Source organism: Mixophyes fleayi, chromosome 1, assembly GCF_038048845.1.
Source record: "Mixophyes fleayi isolate aMixFle1 chromosome 1, aMixFle1.hap1, whole genome shotgun sequence".
NCBI classification, from domain to species: domain Eukaryota; kingdom Metazoa; phylum Chordata; class Amphibia; order Anura; family Limnodynastidae; genus Mixophyes; species Mixophyes fleayi.
The window spans coordinates 29,375,863-29,391,615 of record NC_134402.1 but is presented as its reverse complement, the minus strand read 5'-3'; positions in this window follow the sequence as shown (position 1 = coordinate 29,391,615).

The following is a 15,753-nucleotide window of genomic DNA, read 5'->3' as shown; positions in this document are numbered from 1 at the left end:
CATTTTTTAACCCCTCTGACATGCTGCTTTCCCGTTTTTTAACCCCTCTGTGCTCCCCCCTCAATTTTTAACCCCTCTGACATGCTGCTTTCCCATTTTTTAACCCCTCTGTGCCCCCACTCATTTTTTAACCCCTCTGACATGCTGCTTTCCCATTTTTTAACCCCTCTGTGCTCCCCCTCATTTTTTAACCCCTCTGACATGCTGCTTCCCCGTTTTTAACCCCTTTGACATGCTGCTTTCCCGTTTTTTAACCCCTCTGTGCTCCCCCTAATTTTTTAACCCCTCTGACATGCTGCTTCCCCGTTTTTAACTCCTCTGACATGCTGCTTCCCCGTTTTTTAACCCCTCTGTGCCCCCCCTTATTTTTTAACCCCTCTGTCATGCTGCCCCCCCGTTTTTTAACCCCTTTGTGCCCCCTCATTTTTTAACCCCTCTGTCATGCTGCCCCCCCGTTTTTTAACCCCTTTGTGCTCCCCCTCATTTTTTAACCCCTCTGTCATGCTGCCCCCCCCCCGTTTTTTAACCCCTCTGTGCCCCCCTCGTTTTCCTCCCTTCACTTACCTTTTCTCCTCTCTTGGTCTTCTCTGCTGCTCTGTGCTCCATTGCTCCAGACTGACTGAATGCTGGGCATGACATGATGACATCACACCCAGCATTCAGACAGTCTGAATAGAGCACAGAGCAGCAGAGAGGAGGGATGCCGGCTCCGCGATCAGGTGAGTATGTTTTTTTTTTTTTTTTTAAACTAGCCTGCTCCCCCCACCAACGACCGAGCCCCCCCCCCCCGCCAAAAAAAAAAAAAAAAAGGAAAGGAAAAAAAACGTTTTGAAAAAAAAAATTAAAAAATTTAAAAAAATCAGCAGCGCAAGGGCCCGGGCCGGGCCCCCTGACATGCCGGGCCCGGGTAATTAGTACCCGCTCCCCCCCCCTCTCGGCGGCCCTGGGGAGGAGTGTCAGGTATAAAACCCTGCTTGTTTCATTGTTCAGGGAGATCAACGCTGGGCTAGCTGGCTGATCTGGACAGAGAGCTGGACTATGTATAGTAAGCGTTGAGGGTCTCCATAATTGCTGTGCAAGTATACGGTGTCAAAACATTATTACCATCCTGACAATAAAGAACCATAAAAAGGAAGAAGTTGTATGCGTGTGCTTCTGCAGTAGCGGGCTCTTGCCACAATATATATATATATATATATATATATATATATATATATATGTATACACACAGTGCTGTGCAAAATTTTAGGCAGGTGTGAAAAATTGCCTGCAAAGTAAGAATGCTTTCAAACATAGAAGTGTTAACAGTTTATTTTTATCAATTAACAAAATGCAAAGTGAATGAACAGAAGACAAATCTAAATCAAATCAATATTTGGTGTGACCACCCTTTGCCTTCAAAACAGCATCAATTCTGCTAGGTACACTCGCACATAGTTTTTGAAGGAACTCGGCAGGGAGGTTTATCCAGACATCTTGGAGAATTAACCACAGATCTTCTGTGAATGTAGGCTTGCTGAAATCCTTCTGTCTCTCATTGATGTTGAGATCAGGGCTCTGTGGGGGCCATATCATCACATCCAAGACTGCTTGCTCTTCTTTACAATGAAGATAGTTCTTAATGACATTGGTTGTATGTTTGGGGTCCTTGTCCTGCTGCAGAATAAATTTGAGCCAATCAGACGCCTCCCTGATGGTATTGCATGATGGATAAGTATCTGCCTGTATTTCTCAGCATTGAGGACATTAATCCTGACCAATTCCCCAACTCCATTTGCTGAAATACAGCCCCAAACTTGTAAAGAACCTCCACAATGCTTCACTGTTGCCTGCAGACACTCATTATTGTACCACTCTCCAGCTTTTCGGTGAGCAAGTAGCCTTCTGTTACAGCCAAAATATTTAAAATTTTGACTCATCTGTCCAGAGCACCCGCTGCCATTGTCCTGCACCCCAGTTCCTATGTTTTCATGCATAGTTGAGTCACTTAGTCTTGTTTCCACATCAAAGGTTGACTTTTTGGCTGCAATTTTGCCATGAAGACCACTTCTGGCCAGACTTCGCCGAACAATAGATGGGTTTTCATAAGTCCCACCGGTTTTGGTCACTTCCGAGCCGAGGGGCCGGAGAGAGGTACAATAATAACTGTCTGCAAGCAACTGTGAAGCATGGTGGAGCTTCGTTGGGTGGAAGCGCATACTTCAAGATTGTGATATCTGTTCATAAAATAGAATTGCAAGGCAAAAAGTGAGCGACTACAGAGCAATTGATTAAAATAATCAGTTTAATTTAAAAAACAACAGACACGGAATTCCTAAAATAAACCTCTAGAACCTCCCTAATTATGGTATTTGTGCAAAAATGAAAGTTGACAGCAGGTGCTTAAAAGGGTGGGGTTATCCAGAAAGGGAAAAAAAGGGAAAAATTTCCCCAACATACTGCTATGAACCAGTAAAATAGCTGCTTTTCTACTTGTACATTAAAATGTAGAATTCTCAGTTACATACATTTGCAAATGCATGATAAGCCACCCGCCACTTCAAGGCGCTTCTGCTAATAGGGTGGTCCTAACTCTAATCATTGAGAGTCCCTATATACTGGGTCATACATTCATGAGTTTTTATATTGAGAGCTAACTTACCAAGAGGTACCCTAAAAGCCTCCAAATGGCTATAGAGCACCAGCACCCCCCATCAGCTACTGATACCAACATGCCGTTCAAACAACAATTATGGAATTTTCCTTTAGTCGCTTTCTTTCACATAGAGCTGGACGTGCTCATCGGTACCCAGCAGCCCCCAGGAATGTGGTAGTTGAGGCTTATTCTGAGGCACTTGGTCAGGAGAATATTGAATACGGAAGGGCCAAAACAGATGTGTAAGTGCCAAGGCAAAATAAACACAGAGGACTGTGCACAAAGATGAAATGTAGGACACTGGCAAGGTCCAAGGTCAGGGCAATTGGCAATTTGGAGAATAGTCAGTATCCAGGGAGAAGTCAGTGCAGGCACCAGTCCAAAAGTAGTCAGCATCCTGGAAAGTAGTCAGCATCCTGGAAAGTAGTCAGCATCCTGGAAAGTAGTCAGCATCCTGGAAAGATCAGGACAGGTGGCAATCCAAAGGCTCAAAACCAGAGTTAGGCAAATATCAGTGTACCCTGAAGGCAGAATTCAAAGCAGGCAATAAACTGGAACCCAGCCAGACTAGGTCCACTGCACATATAACAGGCAGTGAGGAGTAAAGCTGCCTGAATTACAAGGAAGCAGACAGCCGACCAACATCCTCCAGCAGAGAGGAAGGATCTCGTAGTTGAGCGAGTCTGCACCTGCAGCTCTTAACAATATTATAGTTGGTTCACAGTACGGGGTAGGGTTCTGGCGGTTCCATAATATTGTGGAGTGCATTTTCCTAGCATGGTTTGGGGGGCAGTCATTCCCTTAGTAGCAAGGTCAATGCTAATCACTGCTTCATGCTAGTGTGTCAATCTTCACCAGGATAAGAATTTCCCAATTTACAAAGCACAGATTGTATTTTCCAACACCATTAACCAGGCATCTGCTGAGTGACTTTCTTGTGGAAGAATGGCGCCATATGCCTATTGCTCATTTCAAGTCATCGATAGACTCAACACCTACAAACTATAATGGGCAAGATGCCCTTTCATATCCTTTTCACACTGCCGACCCTTCGATTTCCCAAGTATATGAATCTGGGATATTGTCCGATGACAGAGCCTCTCACCCCGGCAAATTCACGGGTCTACGCAGGTCTCCCTGGCAACATCATAAGAAGAGCTTTGATTGGCTCCTCTTGTGATGTTGATTTTTTTAAAAAAAATATTTACCTTTCAATAGTTTTCAACCCGGGTCTCACCATTCAGACTGGCATCTACCCGGGTCGGACCTGGAATAACCCTTCAAAAGACCCGGGTTCAATTCCCGGGTCATCCGACCCAGGTAGATGCAGGGGACCCTGTTCACACTCAGCCTCGATTGGGTGGTCGGGGCGAGCCCCAGCAATAACCCAGGTATTTTTAGGCAGTGTGAACAGGGTATAAGTAACTTTATATTGATCTTTGCATTTTTGTGCACTACAGTACTTAAAGTAATCACCATTTTGCTTACAGATGAGCAATGAAAAAAACAACAACAACTTCTCAAAGCCAATTATCCTCAACTGGAGATAAAATTCCCTCCACACTCCAATACAACAATCAGATTGCAGTGAACATGATCAATGTTTCAACATTCTAAATAATTTGCATCCTTTACCATTGACCATTTTGCTCTTTAATGGCTCTAAAGAATATTTTTGACATTCTAATATGTGGAAATGGAGTCAACAAACAACCTGATATCTTGTTATATAAAGCCAACAAGACATTCAAGTCAACAGACACGGTATACTGTAAATTAAACTAATTAAACTAATTCTCTTCTACACTATACCATGGGCAAATTCTGCTGATTGTTCTGAATTCTCATAACACTTATTCCTTTGGCTGTTGGTGTCTGGATTTTTTCTAATTCGTGTCACTTTTTGTAATATAAGTTGGTAACCAGAACTGAACCCCAAGTTTCTCACGGGGTCTTACCAAGGACAAGATTATTTATTTCTCACTTAATACGTGATAATCATTGTGAAGATACCGGGTGTATCTGGCCCAATGCTACCCACTTCACGCTGGCTGGCCACCCACGGGTGCCTTCCTATGCCAGGGAAGTCTACCCAGCACCTTCTAGGATTCGTATGGTCATTCAGGCAAAATGCAGTTATAAACATACAACAGTATATTTATTGTCATACAAACAACACTAGAATCTTATGTACACACAGTAAATAAATGCCAGGCAGGTTAACCACATTATCTGTCCCTTACCCCAATAGCTCAAGGAGATAAATATTTTCTTAAAGCCTTTCTGTCTCTCACTTAACTTCCTACCTTATCTTCTGCCTCCGTCCCCCTACTCACCCTCTCTCCCCTGCGTCTCTCTGTCTGTCCACCCCTCCCCTTAGATTGTACGCTCCTCTGAGCAGGGCCATCTCTCCTCCTGTTTCCACCACTTCTAACTCTGCTCTCCAGCTTTTTAGCCCTCCTCCTTGAGGGTCCTCCACCCCATGTCCACTCTCGCTCCCTCCTTCCCCCTGGGGGTCTCCCTGCCTTCCGCGCCCTCCTTCTTGGGCCCCGTCGTTTGCGGATCCTCCCTCCCCCTTCCCCGCCCTCTCTAGCTGTGTATTGAGCTTACTGAGTTGCTGTGCTTACTGTTTACTGTACTGTGCTGTCTCCCATTGTATTGTAATTTGTTTGTCTCTGTACGGCGACGCGGACGCCTTGTGGCGCCTTGTAAATAAAAATTAATAATAATAATAATATAGTCACCTGCTGTCCAGACTTCACGACCCCTGGATCCCTCTCAGCTGCATATATAGAGACTAGTTAGAAAACGATAATTCAAAACTAGATGCACCTTCATGAATGAAATCCCAGAATAAACACCCCTCCCCCTTGGAGTTGTTCCTTATATCCCAGGTCTAATTTCCACAGTCTTTCCCCTCCCTGGGCAAACCCCTGGGTCTATTCTACTTAACCATTGGTCAGTGCTGGACTAGGGGGGGTTGGAGAGGGCAGTGAAGATGAGCTGTCCTTCCTCAGAACCTCTCCTGTTAGATGGCCTGTCTGGACTAGTCTGGTGAGAACAATGGACACTAATTAGTTTTCCTACTCCAGCACATGGCAACCTGATCCCTACCCACAATCCCCCTGGCTTCACTTTAAAGACAATGAATAGCAACCTTACTGCAAGTCATCAATATACAATACACAATATACATATGTACACTGAACTACAATGTCCCCTTAGCCACATGTTATTGGACAATGCAGTTGTAGTCTGGTGAGCTAGGGAACAAAGCATGGGCTATAAAAAGTACTATAATCCACATTATGTGAGAAATGAGACACCGAATGCTCACAGGGTTATCCCACTCGTTTCGTCACAATCATTTATCAACTTTGGCTGACAATGCTGGACAAACCCATGAGACATATAAAAAATAAAAAAATATATATACAAATAAAAAACATATTTTATAGACAGAACAGATTATAAAAATGTGTTATTTCAGACATTTTATTCAGCACCGTCAACATAACTGTGTCGAGAAAATAAAATAAATATCTCTGCTTGGTTGGTACAATCTTCATATGCTATTTCTGCCTTCTCCATGCTATAAGCCTCCATGAAATTGGCCTTTACTGTACTTACTATATGGTACCACCGTCCAGATGTGAGAGGAGATGGGACGGCTTTGCTACTAGAAGTAGAGTCTGGCTTCAGCCCACACATTGGTTTTCTGCCTGTTAGACATAGCTGTAAGTAAGAGCTGGAGAGGGATTATTAAGGTAAAGTGGTGAGATAGAGTTCTCACACCTAATCTGCATTGCTTATCTCAGGAACTGTCTTCCTGTCCCCCATGCATGTCCAACGTCTTGATTGCTTTGCTCCCATTGCTGCTCCGGCTGGTGGCTCCTCTCCTGCTAGGCAGTAAACAATTACCATCACAAACAGATGTCACTGGACGTGATCACATAGTTTAGCTGGAGTAAAAAACCTTTAAGCAGGTCAATTTCATGGCGCTAGACATGCTGTCTCCCTGGAATTGAAGGCAATATATTCTGTGTGGAAATATAGATATACAAACAGCAAACAGTAATATGTAAACCCAGTAATGTGTAAAATAAATATAATACATATATATATATATATATATATATATATATATATATATATATAGTTATTATATATAAATAACTCTATGACTATAAACGTTGTTGAAAAATAAAGTTTTTTATATATATATATATATATATATATATATATATATATATACACACACATATAAGATTATTATATAAGAATAACTCTAGAAATATAAATGTTGTGGATAAATAAAATTATATATATACTGGAATAGTGTTTTTGGGCAGGTATGTTGGTCCCAGGTTTCTGATCTACATGTTTTAACACCCCATTAAAATGTTTGTATGTAAAAGGCTTGCTAAGGGCGTTTGGCCTTTGGTAAAAAAAAAAAAACTGGTAAAAGTTCCTGGGGTTGTGGATGGAGAGTGAGGGCAGGCTTCATCCAATAGGCCTATTTCGGGTCTTTTGGCCCTCCAGCCTACCGATAGGCTGATTAGTATTTGAACCTGCAGAGGAGTGTTAAAAAGCAGCCAGGCTAGACATCCTCTCTGCTCTGCCTGGGGGAAGGGACCGCAGAGTCTCTATAAAAGAAAGTCTGATATTTGTTGTGTGTAAGTATATATTTTTCTGCTTAATAAAACTGAGGGCTTGGACTTGTGTAATTTCTCAGGTACTGTACACTACCATCTACCCCAGGAGCTGGCGCCTGTTCTGATAACCTGGCTACAATACATATATATATATATATATATATATATATATATATCTCTATATATCTCTATCTCTGTATATATCTATCTCTATATATCTCTATCTCTATATATCTCTATCTCTGTATATATCTATCTCTATATATCTCTATCTCTATATATCTCTATCTCTATATATCTCTATCTCTGTATATCTCTATCTCTATCTCTATATATCTCTATCTCTATATATCTCTATCTCTATATATCTCTATCTCTGTATATCTCTATCTCTATCTCTATATATCTCCATATATCTCTATCTCTATATATCTCTATCTCTATCTCTATATATCTCTATCTCTATATATCTCTATCTCTATATATCTCCATATATCTCTATCTCTATATATCTCTATCTCTATATATCTCTATCTCTATATATCTCTATCTCCATATATCTCTATCTCTATATATCTCTATATATCTCTATCTCTATCTCTATATATCTCTATCTCTATATATCTCCATATATCTCTATCTCTATATATCTCTATATATCTCTATCTCTATATATCTCTATCTCTATATATCTCCATATATCTCTATCTCTATATATCTCTATATATCTCTATCTCTATCTCTATATATCTCTATCTCTGTATATATCTATCTCTATATATCTTTATATATCTCTATCTCTATATATCTCCGTATATCTCTATCTCTATATATCTCTATCTCTATATATCTCTATCTCTGTATATATCTATCTCTATATATCTCTATATATCTCTATCTTTATATATCTCTATCTCTATATATCTCTATATATCTCTATCTCTGTATATCTCTATCTCTATCTCTATATATCTCTATCTCTATATATCTCTATCTCTATCTCTATATATCTCCATATATCTCTATCTATATATATCTCTATATATCTCTATCTCTATATATCTCTATCTCTATATATATCTATCTCTATATATCTTTATATATCTCTATCTCTATCTCTATCTATCTCCATATATCTCTATCTCTATATATCTCTATATATCTCTATCTCTATATATCTCTATCTCTATATATCTCTATCTCTGTATATATCTATCTCTATATATCTTTATATATCTCTATCTCTATCTCTATATATCTCCATATATCTCTATCTCTATATATCTCTATATATCTCTATCTCTATCTCTATATATCTCTATCTCTATATATCTCTATCTCTATATATCTCTATCTCTATCTCTATCTATCTATCTATCTATCTATCTCTAGATAGATAGATAGGTAGATAGATAGATAGATAGATAGATAGATATAGATAGAGATAGATAGATAGATAGATAGATAGATAGATAGATAGATAGATAGATAGATAGATAGATATAGATAGAGATAGATAGATAGATAGATAGATAGATAGATAGATAGATAGATAGATAGATAGATATGAGATAGATAGATATGAGATAGATAGATAGATAGATAGATAGATAGATAGATAGATAGATTGTTAGTGTGATATTTGGAAATCTGTAAATGATCATACCATGAAGGACATAATGAACTTATGGAGCTGCCACATGTTAAAGTGGGGGTGTGTTAAATAACTAAATAACTATATGTAACACTCAATACCTGTTGCAGGAAATCAATGATTTTCTGCAGCTAATAGGGACATGATCTCATGGCTTGAAGGTGTGGTTTATCCTTTTATGGGAATGGCTCAACAAACTGCAGAGTGTCCTGGGTGTAACTTGGCAGGTCCTTAATTGTCCCATCCGTCTGAGCAATTCTGTGAGATATGGTTTTATGTTCATTTAATTCGTTTTTTTTGCTACATGTATCAATTATTTCTTCAAATAACTATAATGGAGGAGAGGGTACGGCATGTTCACTAACAGTGTGTCCAGCTTGTCCTCTAATGTCCCCTTTTCTTTATTTAAAGTACACTAACATTTACTGCGTGCATTTGATTAACCTGCTCCTTATGATAACTAGTTCATACAGCCATTTTCCCCATGGCTTCTCCAGTTCTTCTCGCAGATTTGGACTCACACAGCTGTATAAGGCTGCAGCGGGAGGGCGTGAGCCGGACCAATCACAAACCACAAATAAGAGATTGTTGCTTTTAATTGGCCTTCCTGCTTGCCTCTGCTCAATCCACCAATCTCCTTCTGCACAGCTGGTTCACTGAGTCCGAGTTCTTGAAGCCACAAAGACACAAAGGTCTGATGGCTAGCGATATATATGTATATATTAGTGTTATTAGAGGTACTTGTTAACTATACAGGCACCACAGTACAAACCGAACAGCGTTGCTTCTACTTGTACATTTGTTTCAAATCTCCCACTTAACTGCTGACCAAGGCCCCACCAAAACCTGATGTTTGAGGACATTGTGGATGAGGTGGGCAGTACGCCCACACACAAAACAGAGATAGGAGATATTGTTCTGCTGATGAGATTATTTAAAGGAAATCCAAGAGGGGGAACAGGTGCATTTTGGGAGCATTTCCTGTTTTGCTAGGGAAAGGGGGGGGCACAGCATTTCCCTCTAAATGGACTTGATTATAAGGCAAAAATGAGCTGGAAAAAACAGCAAAAATGGCATTTATGAAGGTGGTATCATAAAGTGGTAATGGGCTGGACTATAGTGTGTGACCTTCACTCTCCACCATGAACTTTTGCAGATAACCATACCCATGTTCCCGCAAAAGTAGATTTATTTTCCGTGTTCAGTTGTTGAAACCAAGATAGGAATAGTCTAATAGTCTAAGTCACTATGTTCCCACATGTAATTTTGTAAATGGCCTTTACATTCCTTAGAAATAGAATGATGTATTTTTCACCCATCTTACATTGTATTGTGAATGATGGGCAGAGACACGGCAGATGGGTTGTGGAAGTTATACCAGTCTTAAACATAAATTTGCTTTGAAGATCGAGTGCTATAATTCCAACAATCTAAAACATATCTAGTGCAGGAACTAATTTAGAGGAACAAGTCTAGCTTATGTACAATTTTGCCCATGTTGCACTGCAAGGGGGGTGGGGGGATTTGGGGTTAGCCAAACTTAAAATGTGCATACAGATTTAGAGTTGGGCCATGTCTTAGCGGAACTCTACGTGTGTGCTACAGGCAAAATATTTTCCCAGCATGCAAAGAAAAAAAACAACAAAATACATTTGCATCTTTTGCATTGCAGCATGGTCTTTCCAGGAGCAAATTTACACCCTGTTGCTGGATTTACTCCTAGCTCTAAATATTCTCATAGTCTCTCTCTACACACAATGAGCCACTGCATAACCTCAGATGCAGAACACAGAGGAGAAAATGTCCCACTGCTGGGCTCTATGACCTCCCATCATCATCATCATCATCATTTAGTTATATAGCGCCACTGATTCCGCAGCGCTGTACAGAGAACTCACTCACATCAGTCCCTGCCCCATTGGAGCTTACAGTCTAAATTCCCTAACATACACACACACACACACAGACAATGGCACAGACAGACAAATTAGGGTCAATTTTGATAGCAGCCAATTAACCTACTAGTATGTTTTTGGAGTGTGGGAGGAAACCAAGCACCCGGAGGAAACCCACGCAAACACGAGGAGAACATACAAACTTCACACAGACAAGGCCATGGTCGGGAATTGAACTCAAGACCCCAGTGCTGTGAGGCAGAAGTGCTAACCACTTAGCCACCACCAGATTGTAGACTATAATGAAGCATGAGCTTCAGATATTTTTCACCATTTGTTGTTGACATATAGAAGAGAAAGAGAGGATTGTTTTTATTACTTTTTGCTTCTTTAAACCCTACATTGTTTTTAATCATGTCTGAGAGAGGTACTGGTCTATTCATGTATAGTGGTCCGAACTATGACCGAACACTGCAAATCCAGCAAAAAATAACGGGGGAAATATTACCAAGTAGATCATAGGAACTTTTGAATACTCCCATCAACCCAGACATACGTATAGCCTTGAACCCACATTCCTGCTTGAGCCCTTTCACGTCTGTATAAACACATAGATATAGCAAATATGCATGTAAAACAAGCACATTCACATTGCTATGATGGCTAAACATTTTCGTTAGGTTTAATGCACACCTATCAAAGTCACATCTATCATGTCATGTAACGAGCAGAGTAGGATTTGGGAACTTATCATTCCAATTTTTTTTAAAAGCACATATATGTAGACGCACCAACCCATTCACCTGTATTTATGAAACCGGCAAAACCCATACTTTTGATTCACATGTGAAAGGACCCACAGCCTAAAACTATCACAAAAAATATCACAGTGTGCACCAACGTTTACTGCTCGGGATTGTGTCTATCTACTGGTTCCTTGGCCAGTCCAGTCCAGTAGCCAATCTGCACAGGCTTTGGACTATAAGACGTTTATACTTATACAGTAGTAGAGTAGTTTAACTTAATGAGGCTGAGCAGCAGTTTAATTATCACTAATCACTATTAACACTCTCGGATACTCCTGGCTTTCTAATTATATTAGGAATTATGTGATGTTGTATAGTTAGGGCTTATGCACAATATTAAATCTACAAATGGGAAACTGCACACAGGTCTCTCGTTGTCGTTCTAAGTAAAAGCTCCACATGTTGCGGTAAGACCGTGCTTTGTTTAGTGCCATATCATCATCATCATCATTTATTTATATAGCGCCAGTAATTCTGCAGCGCTGTACAGAGAACTCCCTCACATCAGTCCCTGCCCCATTGGGGCTTACAATCTAAATTCCCTAACACACACAGACAGACACACAGACGAGAGTTACTTTGTTAGCAGCCAATTAACCTACCAGTATGTTTTTGGAGTGTGGGAGGTAACCAGAGCACCCGGAGGAAACCCACGCAAACACGGGGAGAACGTACAAACTCCACACAGATAACGCCATGGTCAGGAAATGAACTCATGACCCCAGTGCTGTGAGGCAGAAGTGCTAACCACTGAGCCACCATAGGGTGTCTATCATCAAATTATTATCAATTATCAATTACCTGAACATGAGTACATCTGTGTTTTGTATATTTAAAAAAATATGTTAATCCTTACACTTAGATTGCCTCAATATATCCTCATCTTCAAAAGACCCTCTGACCTGGCATCTCTGAAAATGTCCCTTTTTTTTTTTCAGAACGTAATATATTGGGTGCCATTACAGCTGTTTATTTTAGGGGTTTCCACCTTAACATTTATTGATAAGAAGTATATAAAATGCACAAGAATTATATTATAATGAAATTTAGTGTAGAGAGCAACACGGACCATCTAGACTCAACAATATTTCATATAGTGTTTATATCCGCCCCCAGCAGGAAACTATCCTATACTATATAAAAGACTTCACGGTTATATCAGTTGTCAGGAAGAAGTTGAATTATATAAAACACAACTTTTAAGCAGTATTTATTTTATTGTATTTGACACTATGGGCTAAATTTATTAAACTGTGGGTTTAAAAAGTGGAGATGTTGCCTATAGGAACCAATCAGATTCAAGCAGTCTTTTTTTAGTGCACTCTACAAAATGATAACTAGAATCTGATTAGTTGCTATAGGCAACATCTCCCCTTTTTTAAACCCACAGTTCAGTAAATATACCCCTATATGTGGTATGCACTCATAGGATAAAGCTCATCTTCTTCAAGCTCAGGCCTTTATATCATCAGGTATGCAAAAAACAATATTAATTTCCCTATGGTATAGTTACTTTACACACAGGTGTAGCTCACTTTATACAATGAACATACGATTATTTGTCATTAACGAAAAAGTGGAAAAATCATATACAACTGTATCCTTGTCCCTTGATATTGGAGGAAGCTGAAACTTAATTTTATTTATTTTAATGATTTACTATTTTTATTGAAATGTATTACTGGTACCTGAGCAGTGTTTTTCTATTTGTCTGGGGTTCTTGGTCTCCATCCCAGTGGCACTGACTAGTAGCCAGGAGTGAGTCACTTCATATCTGTCCAAAACGCAGAAAAAAATAGATTGTAAGCTCTACAGGTCAGAGGCCTTTGTGCTTGTATTGTGAAACATGATCAAAATGGTTAAACTTGGATGTAACTCAAGTCTCATGGGGAAGGAGATCTATATTGACTACAAACATTGCAAGACTTTCAGCAATCATCTACTGTATTCCATACAAAGGTCATATCCCCGGTGATCGCAAATAAATTCATTGGGATCGAAGGACATAATGATTAAAATTACCGGAACAGCAAAATATGAAACTCGGAGGTTCTAACCTGCTGTAGCTGGGCTGGATGGTGAGAGACTGAAATAAATCAGTATTCATTTAGCTCGGAGTCAGAAACTCCACTATGCTTCTTGGGGGACCTGTCACTGTTGATTTATCTGAACCGCGATGTTCACTATCACCAGCTGATTCAATACTTATGACATAATTCAAACCTCATTCAAAGTCCTACTGGCTGATTTTTGCTGTTATAGTTTCTGCCGCTGTCCATGGTGCTGAAATCAGACTCAGGATTGATTGCTTATATCTGAGATGTCACATGCCTGTACTTTTATAGTCTGCCCTGCTGGTTTTGGCTGCTAAAGGGCAGCGTTGTCAACTCTTAAAAGTATTTTTGAACAATTTCATAAATAAACGTACATAGAGCCACCAATACTTACAGAAGCACAGATTTTGCTGCATGAAAACATGTTAAAAAATGAATTATTAGGCAAGCTAACCGTCACAAGATATAACACAGTTATAAAGCTAAAAAAGAAGGATTTTATTTTTCACCATTTTTTGCTGTGTTACTGTGAAGAGCCTGGCGAGGTGACTGCTCACCAATTACAAAGATTAATAGATTCAGTGTAACCTGGATCTTATCGTAGATTAACATTACAGCCAATGGGTTTGTGCTGGAATAGAAGGCAGACTAAATTTAGATTTCCCTTTCCCATTTCCAAATCTCACATTGCATAAGGATACACTAAAGGTGGTAATTAACAAATAATCTCCTTTTTTTTTGTTATCTTCATGATTTTGAATAAAAACAACTGTTAAATACAGAAAAAAAGCAAACATTCATGAAAATGGCAAAATGAAAATAGTTGTTTATAAATTTTATTGAGCAAGGCAAATTTTTCAGCTGCAGGTTTGGAGTAAAGACATTGTGGGCTTGATTCAGTAATCTGAACGCAAATTGCATTTAAAAAGAAATACACGGAATTTGGAACGCATGTCTTTAACTACAAATGGATGTGAAGAAAATTCGGGGGTGTCTTTTACGTAAAAACATGAATTGAGATCTTTGGCCAAAGTCTCATTTTTGCGCATGCGCAGAATAACAATATGAAAAATAGGCCACTTAAATGGACTTACGTTCCTTAATGAGTCAGGCCCTGTATAGGGCAAGGTTCAGGTATTCAATGTGAAATCGTAAAATGTATACAATGAAAACAATCTTTTATTTAATACAACCGTCAGAAATACAGTATTTATGAAAGAGAGGCGCCTTTATTTTCTGCCCTCGCAGCTATATTCCGGTCCTTGCACGCCACCATGGCAGCTTTTGCAGAGATATACAGGATTAGTTTGGAAGATGGTGGCATCAGCCATTCCTTATGCACAATGACTTTGGTTGCTAGATGCAATGCAAAGCCAAAAACAAATGATTGTCTGGTATTTAAACGATCTATATGAGGTGGAGGTTGAGCAAACATCAAAGTGTTCCCATCTTTACACACTGGCACACAACATGTGCACAAAGGTCATGTTTTCACCACCAGCAAGGAGGTGCTCTTATCCGCTACTTTCAATGTATTTGCACATGGAGAACGGGACGCAAAAAGAAAGTAACATTGTCACTGTGATGTCACAGAAGTATATTTGGGGTCTGTGCAGTTAAGCCTACAGATTTGCACACTATTTATCTTAAAGTGTATTACTGATACTATACATGAGCAGTTTTTTACCTGTGGTTCCTGAAATACTCCAAAGAGATCATCTAATGGCCATGGCTGAGTTATTTTGGAACTCTTTCCCAGGACTGTGGAAAGACCTGTGGGAATTGGGGGCATTGCTCACTGGGCCATAATAGATACAATAATATACCTACCGACCATGGCATTATCTGTGTGGTGTTTGTATGTTCTCCCTGTGTTTGTGTGGGTTTCCTCCGGGTGCTCCGGTTTCTTCCCACACTCCAAAAACATACTGGTAGGTTAATTGGCTGCTAACAAATTGACCTTAGTCTGTGTGTCTGCGTGTGTGTTTATGTTAGGAATTTAGACTGTAAGCCCCAATGGGACAGGGACTGATGTGAGTGAGTTCTCTGTACAG